Consider the following 10200-nt stretch of genomic DNA (forward strand, 5'->3'; position numbering starts at 1 on the left):
GTCTCCAGCAGGAGTCTGTAGGGCACGGGCGCCTCACGTTGTGTTCAGGTGCTGGTGATTTTTTACAACACAAATGCATTTTCTCATGAAAGCCATGGTTTGTTCCCCAGGCAGGAACCTTGTCCCAGGGCACCGTTCCCCACCCCGTCATCACAGACACACAACCACACAGAACCTCACTCACACGTGGCGAAGACCGCGCCTTTCCAGAACCCTCTCCACGCAGCCATTCTTGTGAAATTCCGCTCTGGGGCAGACATGTGCGAGCTCAGGATCCAACCAGCACCCGCCCTCCCCGGGAGCTACCCTCACTGCTGCCAGGATCGGAACAAGGGACTGGAGTGGGGTTCATATACCGTGAAGTTGGGGGACTCGCGGCCCTAAAAGCACGGTATACAAATGTGAATATAATGCATTGGCTGTAGAAGGGTCCAGTTTACAGGGCACTCACACACATGACCATGGTCTGAATCTCGGTGTCCCCCCACATTCATAAGCTGGAAAGCTAACCCCCAAGGTGAGTATTGGCAGTGGGTCCTTTGGGAGCTGATCCAGTCATGAGGGTGTGGCCCTCATGAATGGGACTAGTGCCTGATAAAGGGGCCCTGGGAGCTCCCTGTCCTTGTGCTCTGGAAGCACACGGTGAGAAGACGGCCGTCTGCCCCCGAAGACAGCACTCGCCCCAGTAGGCTGGCACCCCGAACCGGGATGTGAGGATACGGTTCTGCTGTCGTAAGTCGCCTGGTCTGTGTGATGCTCTTACGGCAGTCCAGATGGACGAAGACACGGGTTGTTCCGTTCGGCCAGGGTGTATGTGACTCATGTCTGCAGCTGCCGCGGGACAAGCATTATGCCTGCATCACACAGATGGGAACCCCGTTAACTGAACTGTCTCCCCAAGTACAGCTGGGAGATGGGGATGCTGTGGGCCAGTGAGGGCTCTCTGACCGCAAGCAAAAACAGACTCCTGCTGCCCCGGGCATGACGGGCATTCAGAGGGCAACCACACAGGCTCAAAGCAACAGGGACAGCGAGGTCAGAAAGGGCAGGAACGGGATCATTCCCAACACCCCATGTCAACTCCTTACAGATACTGACACCGGGACACAGAAACAATTTGCTTCAGTCTTTGAGTCATATTCCAGGGGGAGACGGGGGTCAGCCCCTTCCTGGCCCTGAGGCAGGCAATGTTCTCAATAGTCAGTCCCACCAAAATATATTTGAAATCATTGCAGACAATGACATTTTTTTTAAAGATTTTATTTATTTATTTGACAGAGATAGAGACAGCCAGCGAGAGAGGGAACACAAGCAGGGGGAGTGGGAGAGGAAGAAGCAGGCTCATAGCGGAGGAGCCTGATGTGGGGCTCGATCCCAGAACGCCGGGATCACGCCTTGAGCCGAAGGCAGACGCTTAACCGCTGTGCCACCCAGACGCCCCGACAATGACAATTTTTGTTGTTGTTGTTGTTGTTTCCCACTTTCTCTTTAAATTGATTTTGTGATGATTTTTTTCCTATTTACTTGGATGAAATTTGGACAAATCCCAGGATTTTTCTGGTCAGTCTCAAGCTCTAAAATGTTCTTCATTTTTAACCACAAACATAGCCTGCTTAGCTATTAAGAAGCCCAGCCCTGTCTAGTGATCACATTTTCACTCTTGATTTGAAGTAGGCGTCTCAGCCAGGGAAGGGGAGGTGCTCACTTTTCACTTTTTAGTCAGAAGGTTCTCTTCCACCCACCTGGCACGTGGCGGTCTACACCAGCTCTGGAAGGGGGCTCAGAGCACAGGCAATGAGGCGACGGTGGAGGTCTCACGGGGCCAGGGCGGTGGTCTGGCCCGATGCTCTGTGCGCTGGCGGGGGAACCGGCCCCTTTCCTCGGGGCTGCGCTCCTGGCTCTGTGGAGGCCTCTGCCCTCCTCTCCACCGTTGGGGATCTCTTGTCTGCCATGTTGTCCTCAGGCCTGAGCCCCTCAAAGGATGTGTCCAAGTCCTCACCCTTAGTACCTGTGAATATGGCCTCGTTTGGAAAAGGGTCTTCGCAGTTGGATTTGAGATCTCAGGATGAGGTCCCCCTGGACTTAAGGTGGGCTCTAAATCTGACAGCTGGTGTCCTCAAATAGAAAGGGGGGGAAGATCCGAGGCAAGGAAGGAGCACTCCTGGAAGGAGGCCCATGAAGACAGAGGCAGAGGTGGTCCCACCCAAAGCAAGGACAGGTGGTCCCAGCAGGAGCACGAGAGGCAGCAGGGCTCCTTCCCTAGAGCCTTCTGAGGTCTGATTTCAGACACTGGCCTCCAGACCCGAAAGGGGCACGTTCTCCTTGTTGCAAGCCCCAGTCTGTGGTGATTTCCGTGGCAGCCCCAGGAGACTGATCAGGACCCCAGGACTTGGACAGTGGCTCCTCTGTCACGTGGCCAACATGGCATCCACATTCTCCCCACACACAGCCCTTGCTTTTCTCACTAACATGCGTGTGCTTGCAGAGATGCGTGCTTTCATACATACACACACACACCGTTCATTAGCACCCCGGGGTCAGAAAACCTCAAAGGTCCACCTGGATCCTGGGAAGGCCGTCTCCCCTTGGAGCCGCTTTTGTAGTCCTGAGCCACCCCTTCTCCCCCAAGTTTTCTGGGAGGGATCAGACACGAGCCCTCTGCCATCCGTAGGCTACGGGGCACTCGGGGAACGTGCATAGTCCCTAAGGCTGTTCTCAAAGCCGGCTCCCTGAATTGAGGTGGAGATGGAGGCGCCTACCACTCCCCCCCAAAGGAAGAGGGAAGTCCCATTCTCTGTTCCCAGCAGCCCCCCGCCGTCTGTACTTACGGGACTCGCGCCTCACTCTGGCACTCAGCGTCAGCTGGATCTTGGTGACCATGAAAACGCCGACTTCAACACTGTGCTGCTCATTAAATAGGGGAAAGCTGATTCCTCATTGCAGAATGGATGCTAGTCCAAGCAAGAGGCAGTTGATATGAGCAGACAGAACCCAAGAACATGACTTAGAACAGAGACGAGGCTCACTCCCCCAGCCTGTCCCCTCTTACCTGAAACCAGAATGGCCAGTAAATACCCCCAAAGAGCTAACCTTGTGGCCAAAGCCCCAGAAGGAGGTCTGAAGCTCAAAGGTCATGGGGGAGCATGGGAAGGGGGCAGTTAATCAGGCATGAAGGAAAGAAGGGGAACTTGTATCCCCCATCCCGAGGAGAACAATCTGCATTCATATGGCGTTCCAAAGTTGAGTAACCAAGCTCACATTCTTCCTCGCTGTGAAAACAATTGATCTTGAATGTTCTAGGGAACCTCTGCTGATAGCTGAGGACCATGTTTTAAAGCCCAAAAAGGAGAGGACTGCAGTACAGGGAGGAGAATGAGGTTTGGGGGGGTTATGGTTCCGGGAAGAGTTCCAGGAGCAAATATGGTTATGTTACTAAGTCTGCAGGTATGTAGCTGGAGCCGATTCCGTATTCCAGAACAGGGGCTGTGCAAGTCACTGGGTAGATGTTTCCTATCTGCATTTTATTTCATTTATTTATTTTTACGGATTATTTATTTGTTTATTTGTCAGAAAGAGAGAGAAAACACAAGCAGGGGCAGCGGCAGGCAGAGGGAGAAGCAGGCTCCCTGCTGAGCAAGGAGCCTGATGTGGGGCTCGATCCCAGGACCCCAGGATCATGATCTGAGCCGAAGGCAGATGCCTAACTGACTGAGCCACCCAGGCGTTCCCCTACCTGCATTTTAATTCAGAGACTGAGCTATAATAAATGGAGCTAGAATTAAATGAAAGCCTTTCATCAAATATATTTTCAAAACAGGGAAGACAATGAACAGATGAACAGATCGTTGTCAGCTCCCCTGGTACCTTCATCAGCACAGTCCCCAGAACAGCGGTCAGATGCCCGCCAGGCACCGGCTCTGCCAGCACCCTGCCTGCCGCTGACCTCGCAAGCCATGACTTGATTGGAAAAGGAGGTCAGGCAAAGCAGGAGCTTAAAGTCAGGGTGTCAAGCTGCATTAACTCACCCCAGAGGATTCAGGGACTACAGTCTGGAAACTCTAATTTGAAGGAAAAATTATGTGGCGCTGTCGACTTCCACTCAAGAGCAAGCAAAGGCTCCCTTGCAGGGGTGAAGGTCCTCCCCGCACAGGCTGTGTCACCCAGCTCGTGACACCTAGAAGTCAGGTGGGCCCTGGCCTGCCCCTGACTTCCAGAAGCCGCCAGGGTGAGCTGCAGGGAGGGAGGAAGGAAGACCACGGTAGCTGAGTTTTCGGTCGGGACCCTGAGGTTCCCACCATGGAGCACGGCCAGAAACAGAGGCAGGAGCCCAGAGGCGGCCATCAGCTTCCTGAGCAGAAGGGTCAGACAGGCGAGATGTCCCCCGGCACCTCAGTCCTGCTCTTCCATGCCCTCCCCATCCAGCCCCAGCACCTTCCCCGGCTCTCGTGGGGCAGGGCGTAGATCGGGGCTCGCAGCCCCAGTGGACACCTGTGTCGCCCGGGGCTCGGTGTCTCTGAACCTCAGCATTGTCACCTGGAAGGATGGTAATGACATGCCCATTTCATAGCATGTGCACTTGGAAGGTGAAATAGTTGTGGCCGGGAATCCAGCTCACAAGCCATGAGGCCCCTCACTCACTCTAGCCAGAGATCTGCGTATGCTGTGTGTGCTTGGCTGGGCCGCCGCTGCAGGAACACACCCCAAAGACCAGGGGCCCAAGCACAGGAGCGGTCTCCCCACCGTCTGCAGGCGGGTTCTCCGGAAGCCTCGCTCTCTCTCAGACCCGTCCTTCCCCGTCTTCACATTATCTTCCCTCTGTGAACATCTGTGTCCCAACTTCCCCTGTTTATGAGTCGTATTGGATCAGGGCCCCCCAAGACCTCATTTTAGCTTGATTACAAGTATAAAGACCCTAACTCCAAATAAGGTGAGGTCCTGGGGGTTAGAGCTTCAGCATGGGAATTTAGGGGAACATAAGTCAACCCATAACAGAATGGACCTGCCCAGCAATGCTCATGGTTTCGTGTCTCCTTTCTAAGAACTGGAGGTCACTTCCTGGCTGTAGTCATGGCTCTCAATCTTGGCTGCTGTTAGAACAGTTCAGGGTGATTTAAAAAAAAATCCTGATGGACAGGCCACACCCAGATCAGCCAAGTCAGAAGCCTTGGGAGTGGGGTCTGGGCCTGGCCGGTGTCAATGCTCCCGCAGGACTGACGAGCTCTACTCGATCAGAAATTTAGAGCGATGTGATTCCTGAGTGGGTTTTGGATGAGTCAGAATGTTGGAGTGAGGCTAGAAGATGGTCTCCGTAATGAACAACACGATGGTTCTCCCCGCAGTAGACCCTGAAGAGATGCTCATCGCAGTGCCCACCTTGGGGAAGGATCAGACCCCAGCTGCCTGCCCAGGGGACTCGCCCCCCGGGGTCTTGCTGGCAAAGGCTTCAGCGTCTTCAGGGGGCTGCTGGCCAGCACCAGGCGTGGAGACCCTGCGCTTCTGGATCAAGGTGGCCAGGGCCCTTGGCAAGACCCCTGTGAGTGCTGCCAGCCTTTGTGGCCAGAGGGAAGCCAGCTGGGGAGGGGATGTGGAAAGGGAGGGACTCGGAGCTCTGAAAGCCCAGGTGAGGAGACACTTTTTAGGGTTCACTAATGAAAGCTTCAGTGATGTCGAAGGGAACCCAGAGAAGCGAGCCTGCCCCTGGTGGACCAGGCTTCGGCGGGAAGCACCACACCCTTGGGTCCTGTGGGTGCTACAGCAGGGTCGGCGAGAGACCCCTGGCTGGAGGTGAGACTGGAGCACAGAGCAAGGGGGGTTCCTCAGTCATTTCTCCTCTGCTGGACCTGCCCTTCCCCTCCCTCCCTCCTCTGTCCTTCCTCCCTCCCTCCTACCCCCCCTCCATCATCCATCACCCCATACTCACAGAGAACTCCATGTAGAACACCCTGTCTGTCCCCGTGGGTAAGGAGCTAGTGGAGAAGCTCCTCCTGGAGCTTGCAAGTTTCTGGAGCAGGTGTCCAATAAGTAAGTTAATGGTACATGTACATCAGCTTCAGATGGTGAGAAACACCATGAAGCAAAGCAGAGCTGGGTCGGTGGACAGAGAAAGAGCAAGTGGGTGGGGGAGGGCTCCATCGCATCTGGGTGACCAAGGAGACCCAGGTGGAAAGGAGACGCAGCCGAAGCGTATTGTTGGACTTCTTCACCTTCTTATCACCAGTTCCCGAGGGCTGGTGTTGCCTTAGCTTGGCCGTCTGTAGAGCAACCCTCCGTCCCCTGCCCAAGATCATGCCCACACTGACCCCAGAGTGGGTGCCCTAGTCTACAGATGAGTAATCTGCACAGGCCACTCAGGGATGTGCTGGGACGTGCTCACACCTGACTGTCTCCCCACCGTCCCTCATCTTCCACCTCACCTGACGTGTTCCCCACGCCCCCATGCCCGAGTGGAGATGAAGGGAGAGAGCAGCCCAGCAGCGAGCCTGCTGCCCACCCCCCTCTGCAGGCACCTGGACTGGTACTGCGTCACTCCTGACCTGTCTTCTTCCAGGGTTTCCTGGGCTCCGTGTGTGGGACTCTTCACATCCATCTGGCAACCTTCTTAGCTTGCTGTTCAGACTGGGATCCATGGATTTTTTTTCTTTTGTTTTGTATGTTTTTAAATGGAACTCAAGTTCATATCACTGAATTGGTTTTTCTTGATTCGTGACATTTCCTCATCACTGGTTCATACTGGACTCTCCTGCTCCCTTGCATTTTATTAATTTCATGTATTCACGTCCCTGTTTTCAGTAATGCAATGAAAGCCCTACACTCCCAGCACTCCCCCACCAGACACCTTCCACACTGATGATCCCATCTGTGCCCCCCCCACCCACCCCTGTAGCAGCACTGCCCTCAGCCGGTGCTCCCCCTTCTCCTGTGGCTTCCTGCTGTGGCCTTAGCAGGTGTGTGCGTGACCTCAAGCCTAAGGAGGAGCATTTTATTCAGCTTTTGTCATTTTTGTACTTTCTGTATTAAAAGATATTCTTTCAGCCAGCAGTTATGGAAGTTAAGTCTCCGCACTGAGGCATCTGAGAACTGGAACTCTTCAGAAATGCAAATTCGTGGATCCCCCCACCCCAGACCTCCAAATCAGGAACCCTGATTTGCATTTCTCTGATTAGTAAGGAGGCCAACGACCTCTTAATTTTCTTATGGGGTGTTTGTGTTCTCTCTTTCCTGAAATGCCTGGCAGAGTTTTGCTCCTTTTTGCTACAGGGTTATTTATCATTTTCTTATTGGTTTTAGTTATTTATATATTCTTGACACTGATTCTTTCAGGTTAAATGCACTGAGAATATTTTCTCCCATTTATAGTCTGTGTTTTCTCTGTGTTGTCTTTGTGATGAGTAGAATTTCTAATTTTAATAGAATCACATGTATTATTTTTGTGGTTAACACTTATGATTCTTATTTAAGAATTCCTTCCTTACCACAAGGACAGAGAGAAATACACCAGTATTTTCTACCAGAGGTTTTAAAGTGTTTTCTTTGGACGTATAAGTCCTAAGACCTTTTGGAATTGCTTTGGATGTGGCGTGAAGCAGGAATCCATGCTCACTGGTTTTTCCAAGTGAATAATCACTTTTTCTGGCTTTATGAGATGGGTTATTCCTCTTTTTCCCTCTGCAATGCTGTGACTGCTCTGTCATGAAGCTAAGGTCCTGTGGGTGTGGGCTTGCGTCTGGGCTGTCTGCTGTAATCCACTGACCATTTTCTATATTCTTATATTATCAGCAACTGTCTTTTTTTCCCTATTTTTAATTTTTTTCCCTATTTTTAATTTTTTTTAAATTTAAATTCAATTTAGTTAACATATAGTGTATTATCAGTTTCAGGGGTACAATCTAGTGATTCATTCCATCACGTGCCCTCTCCAATGACCATCACCCAGTTACCCCATCCCCCCACCTGCCTCACCTCCAGCAACCCTCAGTCTGTTTCCTAAAGTTAAGAATCTCTTATGGTTTGTCTCCCTCTCTGTTTTTATCTTATTGTATGTTTTCCCCCCCTTCCCCTATGATCTTCTGTGCTGCTTCTCATATTCCATATATGAGTGAGACCGTATGATAATTTTCTTTCTCTGACTTATCTTGCTTAGCGTAATACCCTCCAGTTCCATCCACATTGTTGTAAATGGCAAGATTTCATTCTTTTTGATGGCTGAGTACTATTCCATTGTATATTTATACCACATCTTCTCTATCCACTCAACCGTCGATGGACATCTGGGCTCTTTCCATAGTTTGGCTACTGTGGACATTGTGCTATGAACACTGGGGCGCAGGTGTCCCTACGGATCACTGTGTTTGCATCCTAATAGCTCATAATGAATGTTATCTGGTTTTCACATTCCCTCTCCCTGTGTGTGTTGACCATTCGTGGGCTTTTAACGTTTCATCATTTTATTTTGTTTTGTTTTGTTTTAGAATCAGCTTGTAAAGCTCCACGAACATCTCTGTGGGGCAGTTGGTTGGGCGTGCATTAAACTGATAGTTCAAATTTGGGCGAATTACCACGTCTGGCGCTCTGTCCTGATGCTGCCTATGGACACCCGGGATTCCTGCTTAAGTCCTCAACCTCACTGTCCTGGCATTGCCCATGTTACTTGCTGTACTGCTTGCCAAGTCTCCCCTGCCCCACAACCGAGAACCCGGCTCTTCCCTCAGTCGGGAGGCTCCTTCTGAAAGCTGGGGCCCAGCGATGTCTCTGTCTTAACATTAGCCGCCCCTGGAAAAGCAAGCTCTTCCACGTCAGCTCTCACAATATTCTGTCAATAGTTCCCTGATTCACTGTGAGGTATTTTTAGGAAGGCAATTTATTTCCTCTTACTTTAAAACATTTCCCCAAAATTACTATAATTCTTAAAATGCTCTATTATTATTGGAAACCAAAGCAAAGAGGAGCACAGAGTGACTTCCAAGCATTCTTCCCCCAACTTCCCCAGATAAGTTGTTAAAACGGGGCGGGGGGGGGGGGCTTGCCACCTGCTAACATTTTATCCCAACTCAGTTGACAGCGTTTTCCCATATCATCCCCAGTGTAGATTCTGAATGTTTGTGAAATGAGAATCCGGTCCACAAACAGCCGGTCCTTTTTTAGAAATGTCCTCTCTGCCTGGTGCACAAAGTGTGAGATCAGAGGGTCTGGGGCACACAACGTGACAGGTCAGTTTAGAGGCCGTGAAGACGCATTCAGGGTGGCCCACAGTTTTTGTTTCTGTTTGTGTCAAAATTAGTAAATCTGCTGTTCTTGTGTCATTGGTTTTGCTTCCAAAACAAACACACCTACTTTTTGATCACAGTCTCAGTGATCTAATCAGGATTATCTGAAATTATAAATGTTAAGGCAAATAGTCAGATTTTACTGCTTCACGGGTTATGTGTTGAAGTAAAGCTTGGTGAGCGTCTGTGTTTCTGGGATCATTCGGTGAGACGGGGTTGAAGGCCCAATGTCATTCAGCTTTCTTCAATTTAAAAATAAATTATTTGGGGCATGGGGGAGAGACTTGTGGATGAAAGAGAATTACTGAGATTCTTGAGACCCGAGTCTTGTCTTAAGACCCAGGACCAAGACATGATAATTCACATAATAAAAGGAAAAAAATCTCAGACTTGAATCCTTAGTAAATTTCCCTTCCACCAGAACGATGGTTACTGAAAGGTCATCCCAAATGCCACGCAGATCGCTGATTGTCAAGTGGTAAGAATTCATTACCTACTTTAATTCTAAACTAAAAATAACTGCATCTCATAAACATTCATGATTTGAAAACTATATCATCATCTCAAAAATGTAATTCAAGTCGGTGAACATTCCCCAAGGCCCTAAGTCAGGCCCAACTCTAGGCTCTGGAAGATGAACGCGGCCCAGGCCCGGCCTTGGAGCTACGCAGCCAAATGCGCCGGGAGCCTCCCCACGGACATCGATCATCACCGCGTGACGGTTTACAGCATCCCTGCTCTTTCTTCCCGATGGTTGGATTCTGCATCAACACGGGTATTGATTAGCTATGAGTCTTGATTGATGGAACACGTCACTCCTCCGCTGTGCCTCGGTTATGTATCTAAAAGACAAGGGCAATCAGCCTGACCTTGGGAGAGTTGGTAGGGGAAAGAATGCAAGGCACCTCCCAACGTCTCAAAAAATGACGTGCACCCC

The 10200-nt window shown here is 50.8% G+C and overlaps 1 long non-coding RNA gene across 1 annotated transcript; it reads right to left on the reverse strand.

Annotated features, from left to right (window-relative positions):
* Nucleotides 1-1291: 1291 nt before the first annotated feature.
* Nucleotides 1292-3315, reverse strand: LOC148109301 (uncharacterized). Its single transcript, XR_015726017.1, has 3 exons — nucleotides 3050-3315; nucleotides 2829-2951; nucleotides 1292-2008 (listed from the first exon to the last, which is right to left on the reverse strand). It is a non-coding gene; the product is annotated as an uncharacterized LOC148109301 (long non-coding RNA).
* Nucleotides 3316-10200: the final 6885 nt, after the last annotated feature.

Source organism: Ursus americanus, chromosome 11 (assembly GCF_024610735.1).
Source record: "Ursus americanus isolate L20-20 chromosome 11, mUrsAme1.1.p, whole genome shotgun sequence".
Classification (NCBI taxonomy): Eukaryota; Metazoa; Chordata; class Mammalia; order Carnivora; family Ursidae; genus Ursus; species Ursus americanus.